A 12681-nucleotide genomic window follows, 5' to 3' on the forward strand; every position below is an offset into this window, starting at 1 on the left:
GCGACCGCTACAGTCGCAGGTTCGAATCCTGCCTCGGGCATGGATGTGTGTGATGTCCTTAGGTTAGTTAGGTTTAATACTTCTAATTTCTGATGACCTCAGAAGATAAGTCGCATAGTGCTCAGAGCCATTTGAACCATACAAATTTCACATAAACAAAAAGAAGTCCGTAGCATTGGGTACAGGGTGAAACCCACTAAAACAGTTAAAGTACGGGCATTGAACGAAGTTTTGCACACTTATCAAGACGAAGTGATGTTCACCTTAATTCAACGTCATAACAATAACACTCCACGACCCAAACGCCTTGCAATGTGATACCAACTAAAGGCGCTTAGCGTCTATCCTACGAGTGACTGTAGGAAGATACAAGGCAACTTAGACAAACTTTCCAGTACGTGTGATGAATGGCAGCTAGCTCCAAATGAGGAAAAATGTAAGTTAATTCGGATGACTAGGAAATACCTTTAATGTTCGGATACAGTATTACTAGTGTCCTGTTTGACACACTCAAGTCGCGTTACTAAGCGATATGAGATAGAACGGCCACGTGAGAACTGTGGTAGGGAAGGCGAATCGTCGACTTCGGTTTATTGGGAGAATTTTAGAAAATAGTGGTTCACCTGTAAAGGAGACCGCCTATAGGACGCTGTTAAAAAAAAGTAAATAAATAAAAAAGCACTCCGTATTCAGGCCACTAGTGGCCTACCGGCACCATCCGACCACCGTGTCGTCCTCAGTGGAGGATGCGGATAGGAGGGGCGTGGGATAAGCAGACCGCTCTCCCGGTCGTTATGATTGTATTCTTGACCGAAGCCGCTACTATTCTGTCGAGTAGCTCCGCAGTTGGCATCACGAGGCTGAGTGCACCCCGAAAAATGGCAACAGCGCATGGCGGCCCGGATGGTTACCCATCCAAGTGCCGACCACGCCCGACAGCGCTTAACTTCGCTGGTCTCACGGGAACCGGTGTAACCACTGCGGCAAGGCCGTTGCCATATAGGACGCTGGTGCGACTTATTATTGTGTACTGCTCAAGTATTTGGGATCCGTACTTGGTCGGATTGAAGCAATTCAGAGGCATGCTTCTAGATTTGTTACCAGTAGGTAAGAACAACACTAGGTGTTAGGGACATGCTTCGGAAACTCAAATGGGAATTCCTGGAGGAAAGCCGACATTCTTTTCGAGAAACTCTGTTGAGAAAATTTAGAGAAACGGCATTTGAAGTTCACTCCCGAACGATTCTACCAACATACACTGCGCGTAAGGACCACGAAGATTAGACAAGAGAAATTAGGACTCATATGGAGGCATTGAGACAGTCGTTTATTCCCTCGCTCTGTTTGTGAGTGGAATAAGAAAGTAAATTACAAGTAGTGGTACAGGGTACCCACCGCCACGCACCGTGCAGTGGTTTGCGGAGTATCGTTGCAGATGTAGATATCTACCACTTTTGCGATCCACATAATGCAGTAGCTCAGGGCAGCTACAATTGACTCAACTCGCTGCAAAATGGCGCTTCCTTCATAGGCCTACTGGGCGCCGATGGCCATGCAAGCTCTTACACGCGTGTTAATATCACTTCACGATTCACTATTGTCGCTTCCAGAAATCAGATTTCCAACATAACTGTCATCAGATATGCATACGTCCACATTCCTCAATCTCCACTGCTGTCTAACATATCAAAGTATGCGTCAGTACCCCACCAGCTAGTGCCTCCCGTGCAAAGATATTTGAGCGGAGCACAGAAAGCTTCTTGGTGTGCCAAAACTGTCTTTAAGGTTTCGGCGAGCGATACACCGATGGAGGAAAGCGACACCTTCTGGAATCGCACTACGGACTGACTCACGTTGCGCAAACCGCTTCACAAGGCCGTCAGTAGGCGTGAAGCGAATGACGCGCGAAGTTATTCGGCTTTCTCTTTACTCTGATGCTTGATACTAAAATGAAGTTTCGACCATGTGGTCATATCTCAGTATTAAGAGGTTCATCCCCATTGTTATAAAACAAATCTGACTGGTACTCTAGTAATAATTGTAGCCTATGACTTTTCTACATCTACATCTACGTGATTACTCTGCTATTCACAATAAAGTGCTTGGCAGAGGGTTCAATGAACCAACTTCAAGCAGTCTCTCTACCGTTCCACTCTCGATCGGTACGCGAGAGAAACGAGCTCTTAAATTTTTCTGTGGGCGTCCTGATTTCTCTTATTTTATCGTGATGATCATTTCTCCCTATGTGCCAACAGAATGTTTTCGCAATCGGAGGAGGAAACTAGTGATTGAAATTTCATGAGAAGGCCCCGTCGCAACAAAAAACGCCTTTCTTTTAATGATTGCCACTCCAATTCACGTATCATGTCTGTGACACTGTCTCCCCTACTTCGCGATAATACAAAACGAGCTGCCCTTCATTGTACTTTTTCGATGTCATCCGTCAGTCCTACCTGATGCGGATCCCACACCGCACAGCAGTACTCCAGAATAGGGCGGACAAGCGTGGTGTAAGCAGTCTCTTTGGTAGACCTGTTGCACCTTCTAAGTGTCCTGTCAATGAATCGAAGTCTTTGGTTTGCTCTAGCCACAATATTATCTATGTGATCGTTCTAATTTAGGTTATTTGTTATTGTAATCCTAAGTTTTTAGCTGAATTTACAGCCTTCAGATTTGTATGACTTATCGCGTAATCAAAATTTAGCTGATTTCTTTTAGTACTCATTTGAATAACTTCACACTTCTTTATTCATGGTCAATTGCCACTTTTCGCACCATATAGATATCTTATCTAAATCATTTTGCAAGTCGTTTTGATCATCTCATGACTTTTCAAGACGGTAAATGACAGCATCATCTGCAAACAATGTAAGACGGCTACTCAGATTGTCTCCTATGTCGTTAATATAGATCAGGAACGATAGAGGGCCTTTAGCGCTTCCTTGGGGAACGCCGGATATTACTTCTGTTTTACTCGATGACTTTCCGTCTATCACTACGAACTGCAACCTTTCTGACAGGAAATGACGAATCCAGTCGCACAACTGAGTCGATACTCCGTAACAGGCAGTTTGGTTAGAAGACGCTTGTGAGGAACGGTGTCGAAAGCCTTCCGGAAACCTGAAAATATGGAATCAATTTGACATCCCCTGTAGATAGCACTTATTACTTCACGAATATAAGAAGCTAGTTGTGTTTCACAAGAACGATATTTTCTGAATCCGTGCTGACTGTGTGTCAATAAATCGTTTCTTCGATGTACTTCATAATGTTCGAATACAGTATATGTTCCAAAACTCTACAGCATATCGACGTTAGTGATATAGGCCTGTAATTCAGCGGATTACTCCTACTTCCCTTTTTTGGTATTCGTGTGCAATTTTCCAGTCTTTAGGTACGGACCTTTCTGTGACCGAGTGGTTGTATATAATTGCTAAACATGGAGCTATTTTATCAGCGTACTGTGAGAGGAATCTGACTAGTATACAATCTGGACCGGAGGCCTTGCCTTTCTTAAGGGATTCAAGCTGCTTAGTTACACCGAGGATATCTATGTTTTTCGTCTTGGCAGTTGTTCAAATGGTTCAAATGGCTCTGAGCACTATGGGACTTAACATCTGAGGTCATCAGTCCCCTAGAACTTAGAACTACTTAAATCTAACTAACCTAAGGACATGACACACATCCATGCCCGACGCAGGATTCGAACCTGCGACAGTAGCAGTCGCGCGGTTCCGGACTGAAGCGCCTAGAACCGCTCGCCCACCGCGGCCGGCTGGCAGTTGTTCTTGATTGGAATTCAGGAATATTTACTTCATCTTCTTTGGTGAAGAAGTTACGGAAAATCTTCTATCACAGCAGCCAATCATATTACAAGACAACTCCATAGGTGCAATTTCTCAGAGTAAGTGTATTTCTAGTGCCATCGGTGTAACTCACTCCACTTTACGATGTCACACATACGCCACTGCGTATTCGCTTAAATATGTGAAGCATCGGAATAGACCTTATGGGTCCCAGAGGCAGATATGTTACGGTATATGAAAACTACACTACCAGAAAAACGTGCAACACCGGCAAGGACTGTGTTGTTCCCCATTATCAGCGTACAGTACGTCCACACTGAGGAGTTGTGGTGCTAGTGATTCACTTCTCACGGTAGTCAGAGAGAGCAAGGAGACGTCTCTGTGCATCCTCTGATTTGAATCTGTAGGCAGTAACAGTGCTGCATAGAGGTTAAGAGCGTGTGCAACGATTCATTCTAGGGTACAACCTCGCCCGACGACGAGTGCCATTTGAACAGGGTCGTACTGTGCGCGTACAGGAAGCTAGGATGGAGGTATCGGAGGTGAGCCGTGAGCCGTGCTGTGTTCCCGCCATCATGTATTTTACACCTTGTTTTTAACGTACTTCCACCTCATTCCGTTAATTTAAATTACTACTGTCGCTGAGTTGGTGCTTTGCCCGACCGTGAGTGGCGTTAGCAGCGCGTATCGATATATCCCCTCTCGTAGTATCTTTGCTCGATCACTATGAATTCTCGGTCGTTGTCTGTAGTAAGCAGTTCCGGTCTAGAGTTCGGGTAGCGAGTTCGGGTCTGCCAGTCAGTTGGAACGTGTCTGGAGCGCAGTCCGGACCTGCCAGTCGGGGAGTTGCAATGCGGCACTAGTGCAGTCGGGTTGGAGCAGCAGTGAGGTCTGCGTCGACGTGGCTCGCCCGACCATTGCCGCCACGCATCACTTGAGCCGGGCCACGGTCTTGGTGGATCGTCGGTCGGTCGTCCTACCGGACGACGCGTTTTGACTCGCCGATCGTTCATCAGTCGGCTGTGTTTGTGTGTGTGTGTGTGTGTGTGTGTGTGTGTGTGTGCGTGCGTGTGTGAGTGTGTGTCTGTGTGCATCGATTTGTCTTCGTGCGTGTTTAGTTACTGTTACGTATCGTTCAGGTCTTCGGGCAGGTGTTTGTCAGGTTTTGTGTGTAGTTGGTTGGTGTTATTTCCACTGAGGACTATTTGAGATGCTGTCGGCATTCTGAGAGGAGTCGGTCGGTTGTTGCGGACGAGGGAAGTTATCTCCGCACGGTGCAGTCGCCTGGGTCCGCTGTCGGGTCCTGCGCAGTGTCGCAGCGTGTGTGGAGCCTGTAACAACACCGCTATACTATTGTACATATGACAATTTTTTCTTCCGATTTTCGATAAATTAGTGTAAGTAATGTTTTGATTTCATTCCTTTTTCTTTTCATGTCATTATGTTAAAGAAACTGTAAACAACTTTCGATGTGAATATTAATATTTATGTCAAATTTCGAGCAATGCTATAACAGAATTGAAGTGTAACCCATGTTGAATCTATTGTAACATGTTTAAAATTGTAATTGTGTGTCTGGTCCATACGTAGGCAATGTATTAGGATATGTAGAATGCAAAACCTCGGGTGAATACCCTGTCTGTAAGTGGATGGCAGGCGAGCTCGGGAAAATGCACACGGGCGCGGCACGGCATAATGGGCTCAGCAGTGGTAGTCGGAGTTGGGCATCGGTCTGAGAAACACGTTCTGAATCGAGGAGGCTCTCCTGGAAAACGTGATTTCGTTGAGCCTCGGATGTGCCGTTTCCGACGCCTATACAGCATGGCAATATTCCATAGGCACTAAATGGAAAAATATTGCGACGCTATGAAGAAGTAAAGTGCCGATACATCAAGAGCCATAGCTGTGATTGTATGTGTGCTCTGCGCCTCGCCATCTCGCCTGCCGCCAACCCCCGCATCAATACGAACAGGTTGAAACTTTTAGTACTGTATTCGTGTGGACCAGTGTTACTTTTGTTCCTGACTGTTCAATAACAACTTAACTTTTACCAGAATTGTCCTATCATTTAATTATCCTCATCACTAACCTAGACAGGGTCCTTTCCACATGTTGTGCAATCCGAGTGTCCCGAAATGAAGATTTAAAGTTCATGTTAATAAGAATTACCTGCAGACCTATCTATGCTAGAATGATGTTTAAAGAACTTTATTTTTAATGAATATACAAGTAAAGAACGTAGGTCTGACAAAGTTGGAAGATAATGTTGAAATTGGTTTAGTAATGTAGTTTGATTAATTTGAGACAAAAATAATAGTAGTTAAATGAGCAAGAAATAAGACAAAAAGAGTTGTAACTCATATATTGGAAATCTTGAGTGCTTAGTGCTCTCAATAGTCAAAATATCAGTACAGTGATCATAACAGTTTCAGGGTCCCCCCCCCCCCCCATTTTCTTTTCTATTCATTTAAATTCTGAAGTGTACTGAACTGATTTGACTAGCAAAGTTAAAGTCAATATAAAACCAAAATTTATTAGTGTTTTACCTTTTTCAAAATTGACATTGTATGTATGTTTCGAAAGTACTATTTCTAGGGTAACCTATGCCCGATTTTAATCAGATCAGTAGACAGTACGAAGTTTGTAGTAAACATTATAGTGTATTGTTGTGTATTTATGGCTTGTTCATATTAGTACAGAAAGTGAAATTATTAGTTCAGTAGATTTTCTGGTTCTAAAATTTACCATATTATGCAGTGTCATTACGTGTTGTTTTGTATGAACGTACATCAACTTGTACTGGGAAGAAACTCTGTTAATGGCTAATTAGGCTGGTGACCGTATTATTAACAATTTGGTAACATCTGCTGTGTTGTTTCTTGTCCGTCCTAACGTGTAGTTGCACTTCAGACTTGCTTGACGTATCATTGTTGTTACTGAGTGGGTGAAAGTCTGATTTTGCCTCCATTCAGGTACACGCGGTCAATAATTACACCAAAATCCTTTCTCATAAGGTGAAGCCCGTCAACTTACCATAGTACAGGCTTTAATAAGTATCGTGCGCAGTAGCGTAGGGCTACAAGCCGTCCGATCGCTATGAGCTTCGCGGTTCACCGACCCAGGATGGCGAAGTTGAGTGTAGTTCATACTCCGCAAGCCACCTGACGGTGTGTGGCGGAGGGTACCTTGAGTACCTCTATCGTTTCTCCCTTCTATTCCAGTCTCGTATTGTTCGTGGAAAGAAATATTGTCGGTACTCCTCTGTGTGGGCTCTAATCTCTCTGATTTTATCCTCATGGTCTCTTCGCAAGATATACGTAGGAGGGAGCAATATACTGCTTGACTCTTCGGTGAAGGTATGTTCTCGAAACTTCAACAAAAGTCCGTACCGATCAACTGAGCGTCTCTCCTGCAGAGTCTTCCACTGGAGTTTATCTATCATCTCCGTAACGCTTTCGCGATTACTAAATGATCCTGTAACGAAGCGCGCTGCTCTCCGTTGGATCTTGTCTCTTCTATCCAACCTCTCTGGTACGGATCCCACACTGGTGAGCAATACTCAAGCAGTGGGCGAACGAGTCTACTGTAACCTACTTCCTTTGTTTTCGGATTGCATTTCCTTAGGATTCTTCCAATGAATCTCAGCCTGGCATCTGCTTTTCCGACGATCAACTTTATATGATCATTCCATTTTAAATCAGCCCTAATGCCTAATCCCAGATAGTTTATGAACTTAACTGCTTGCAGTTGTTGACCTGTTATATTGTAGCTAAATGATAAAGGAACTTTCCTTCTATGTATTCGCAGCACATTACACTTGTCTACATTGAGATTCAATTGCCATTCCCTGCAACATGCGTCAATTCGTTGCAGATCCTCCTGCATTTCAGTACAATTTTCCATTGTTACAACCTCTCTATATACCACAGCATTATCCTCAAAAAGCCTCAGTGAACTTCCGGTGTTATCCACAAGGTCATTTATGTATATTGCCAATAGTAACGGTCCTACGACACTCCCTTGGGCCACACCTGAAATCACTCTTACTTCGGAAGACTTCACTCCATTGAGAATGACATGCTGCGTTCTGTTATCTAGGAACTCTTCAATCCAGTTACACAATTGGTCTCATAGTCCATATGCTCTTACTTTGTTCATTTAACGACTGTGGGGAACTGTATCGAACGCCTTGCGGAAGTCAAGAAACACGGCATCTACCTGGGAACCCGTGTCTATGGCTCTCTGAGTCTCGTGGACGAATAGCGCGAGGTGGGTTTCACACCATCGTCTTTTTCGAAACCCATGCTGATTCCTACAGAGAAGATTTCTAGTCTCCAGAAAAGTCCTTATACTCGAACGTGATACCTGTTCCAAAATTCTACAACTTATCGACGTAAGAGATATAGGTCTATAGTTATGCACATCTGTTCGACGTCCATTCTTGAAAACGGGAATGACCTGTGCCCTTTTCCAATCCTTTGGAACGCTACGCTCTTCTAGAGACCTACGGTACACCGCTACAAGAAGGGGGGCAAGTTCCTTGGCGTACTCTATCTACTCTTTTAAGCGATTTTAATTGTTTTTCTATCCCTCCGTCATCTATTTCGATATCTACCATTTTGTCATCTGTGCGACAATCACGTTCGTAACCTTTTGTGTTTGAGTTCTCATGTACTGTTTGGTGGCAAGTCGTGTGTCGGTCGGTCCGTGGCTGTTCCCTGGTTGGTTTCCGACGGATCAAGTATGGTTGGGCTCACCACCTGTGTCACCTAACTGAACGATGGCAGACCGACCTCCCTGGAGGCCTTCTGACTGCCACCGGTATATAATTATCTGTTGTCAGCTATTTTAAATTTTAGGCTTATGGTTATTTGTTTGGTTTCCTTACAATTTTGCAAAATTTATCGTTAAATTTATCTTTCAACCTTAAACACTGCGGCCCTGTGCCTTTAAAGATTATGGTAATATATTCTAAATTTTGGAATTTAATTGTGGCCCTCAACCATTTGTATTGCACTTTGCGTATGTTGTTTTTGAATTATTTTATTGCTATCTTAATTGGATTTTTATCTTGTTAAGATTTCTTGTTGGAGGCATTCAGCCGTGAAAGAGCTACATTTGTTAAAGATTCGACTATGTGCCGTTTTGGTTGTAAAGGTTATTAAATTATAATAAATAAAAATTAGAAGCAGAAACTGACCTCAACCCTTGGCCCTTTCCACAATCCTATTACTTGTTCTGCCCAGCGGGTTTAGCGGGCGTGTCAGAAGGGTTGCTGCACTTGTTGGACACAGTGTATCGGTGGTGTGTCGGTGCTTTCAGCAGAGGTCTTTGGAAGATTCCCACACCAGTTCATGAGGTTTTAGACCTCTGTGTTGTACAAACGCACGCCAAGACCGACGCTTTGTGAGAGCAGCAGTGGCCGAATGAATGTCATCCATGCAAGCAATCTGAGTACAAGTTTCACCTGATGTGTGTCGCCAAGGACCATTTGGAACCGTCTGAGATCTGGTGCTCCTCTAGCCAGACTACCACTCACGCCACGACGCTGCCAAGCGTGGCTTATCTGGTGTCTTGGTAGACACAGCTGGAGGGTCAAATGGCGCTCTTTTGCTTCCAGTGATGACAGTTGGTTTTGTCTGTTTTGGGTGAAGGACACGTAAGTGTACGGCGTGGACACGGGGAGCGGTCTACTTCTGAGTATGGTGCCCACGACACACAGGTTCCATTGCAGGCTTCATAGTGTGTAGGGTGTAATAAAACTGTTTATGGTAAGTGGAAATGAGCGTTTGGCGTCATTGGCCGGGAGGCCCCTTGCGGGGAAACTGGTTATGGTGAGATGCACGTACTAACCGATCTTGGATCATATGAAACGATCGATTCCCAACCTGAAGACTCAAAACGGGGGAATCCACTACCATATAACTATACGAAAATGTACGAGGTTTGGCAACCATATATAAAACCATATATATATATATATATATATATATATATATATATATATATATATATATATATATATACTCCTGGAAATGGAAAAAATAACGCATTGATACCGGTGTGTCAGACCCACCATACTTGCTCCGGACACTGCGAGAGGGCTGTACAAGCAATGATCACACGCACGGCACAGCGGACACACCAGGAACCGCGGTGTTGGCCGTCGAATGGCGCTAGCTGCGCAGCATTTGTGCACCGCCGCCGTCAGTGTCAGCCAGTTTGCCGTGGCATACGGAGCTCCATCGCAGTCTTTAACACTGGTAGCATGCCGCGACAGCGTGGACGTGAACCGTATGTGCAGTTGACGGACTTTGAGCGAGGGCGTATAGTGGGCATGCGGGAGGCCGGGTGGACGTACCGCCGAATTGCTCAACACGTGGGGCGTGAGATCTCCACAGTACATCGATGTTGTCGCCAGTGGTCGGCGGAAGGTGCACGTGCCTGTCGACCTGGGACCGGACCGCGGCGACGCACGGATGCACGCCAAGACCGTAGGATCCTACGCAGTGCCGTAGGGGACCGCACCGCCACTTCCCAGCAAATTAGGGACACTGTTGCTCCTGGGGTATCGGCGAGGACCATTCGCAACCGTCTCCATGAAGCTGGGCTACGGCCCCGCACACCGTTAGGCCGTCTTCCGCTCACGCCCCAACATCGTGCAGCCCGCCTCCAGTGGTGTCGCGATAGGCGTGAATGGAGGGACGAATGGAGACGTGTCGTCTTCAGCGATGAGAGTCGCTTCTGCCTTGGTGCCAATGATGGTCGTATGCGTGTTTGGCGCCGTGCAGGTGAGCGCCACAATCAGGACTGCATACGACCAAGGCACACAGGGCCAACACCCGGCATCATGGTGCGGGGAGCGATCTCCTACACTGGCCGTACACCACTGGTGATCGTCGAGGGGACACTGAATAGTGCACGGTACATCCAAACCGTCATCGAACCCATCGTTCTACCATTCCTAGACCGGCAAGGGAACTTGCTGTTCCAACAGGACAATGCACGTCCGCATGTATCCCGTGCCACCCAACGTGCTCTAGAAGGTGTAAGTCAACTACCCTGGCCAGCAAGATCTCCGGATCTGTCCCCCATTGAGCATGTTTGGGACTGGATGAAGCGTCGTCTCACGCGGTCTGCACGTCCAGCACGAACGCTGGTCCAACTGAGGCGCCAGGTGGAAATGGCATGGCAAGCCGTTCCACAGGACTACATCCAGCATCTCTACGATCGTCTCCATGGGAGAATAGCAGCCTGCATTGCTGCGACAGGTGGATATACACTGTACTAGTGCCGACATTGTGCATGCTCTGTTGCCTGTGTCTATGTGCCTGTGGTTCTGTCAGTGTGATCATGTGATGTATCTGACCCCAGGAATGTGTCAATAAAGTTTCCCCTTCCTGGGACAATAAATTCACGGTGTTCTTATTTCAATTTCCAGGAGTGTGTGTATATATATATATATATATATATATATATATATATATATATATATATATATATATATATATCATTACAACGATTGTTCCCCTTGAGGAGAGCGATTGAACTTGAATTCATAATTTCATCTTCGGAAGTTTTTCTTCTTTGCTTCCCAAAACCTCCTCATCCTCTCAGAATGCTCCTTCTTCCGTTCCTCTGTCCATTTTTTACCAGGCTGACGCGATGTTCTTTCCCCAAACTTCACACTTGCGATTTTATGCCGGCACTCGGTGCGATCTTCGAGATTTTTTATGTTGATCTGCTGTAGATCCCTCTGGACTTCTTTCAGCCATTCCGTGCCACATTTACTCCTTGTTATAATATTGAATAATTTCTTTGCTGTTCTGGATTCTTCCATCCTGTACATGTGTGTATAAAATTTGGCTCGGCGCTTTGTGATTTCATCTGTTACTATGTTGATCTTTCTATAGAGCTCGTTTTGTGGTCTCTTCATCCAAATGCCATTTTTGTTGATTGGACCGTAAATCTTCCTGAGAATTTTTCTTTCCTGCTTTTCTATTTCCTTAATTTTAGAATGACCATCGATCACCATTGTTTCAGCTGCATAGATTGCTTCTGGAAGAATCACTGTTGTATAGTGCCATAATTTTGCGTCTGTCGAAATGCACTTCTTGTTGTAATGCGTCCATGTTAGCTTGTAGGCTTTCTGGAGCTTGGTGATTCTTTGTTCATTGGCAATTCGGTTTAATCCTGAGGACTGTATAGTTTCACCGAGGTATTTAAAATGGCAGACTTGTGCAATTTTACCATATTTTGTTATTAAAGGGGATTTATTTTCTGGCTGCCTTTCCATATATTGGGTTTTTTCATAAGATATCTGTAGTCCGGTTTTTTGTGAAATTTCGTGTAGTTTTTCCACTGCGTGAATCGCTTCTGTTCTGTTATTGGTGATAATTGCAATATCGTCAGCGACAGCAAGGCACTTGACTTTAATTCGGTTCTCTTTCTTGATACCAATTTGGATACCCTTTACGTGAGGTTCCCATTCCCTGATTATCTTTTCTAGAACAATACTGAAAAGGATTGGGGATAGTCCGTCCCCCTGTCGGACTCCAGATATGATTTCGAAGGGTCCTGATATTTCGCCCATGAATTTCACTTTGGCCGTTGTTCCTGTAAGTGTCTGTTCTGTGATTTTTCGTGTCTTTCGGTCGATCCCAAATTCTTCCATGATTTTAAACAGGGTTCCACGGTCCACTGAATCATATGCTTTGCTGAAGTCGATGAATGTAACTACTGTGTTTCTGCATTTCCTCATTTGTAATATTGTCTTTAAGCACCAGATCTGTTCCGCACATGACCGTCCTTTTCTGAATCCGGCCTGGTATTCACCAATTAGTGTATCTGCTTGAGATTCTATCCTGTTTAGAAG

This window comes from Schistocerca piceifrons, chromosome 3 (genome assembly GCF_021461385.2).
Source record: "Schistocerca piceifrons isolate TAMUIC-IGC-003096 chromosome 3, iqSchPice1.1, whole genome shotgun sequence".
NCBI lineage: Eukaryota > Metazoa > Arthropoda > Insecta > Orthoptera > Acrididae > Schistocerca > Schistocerca piceifrons.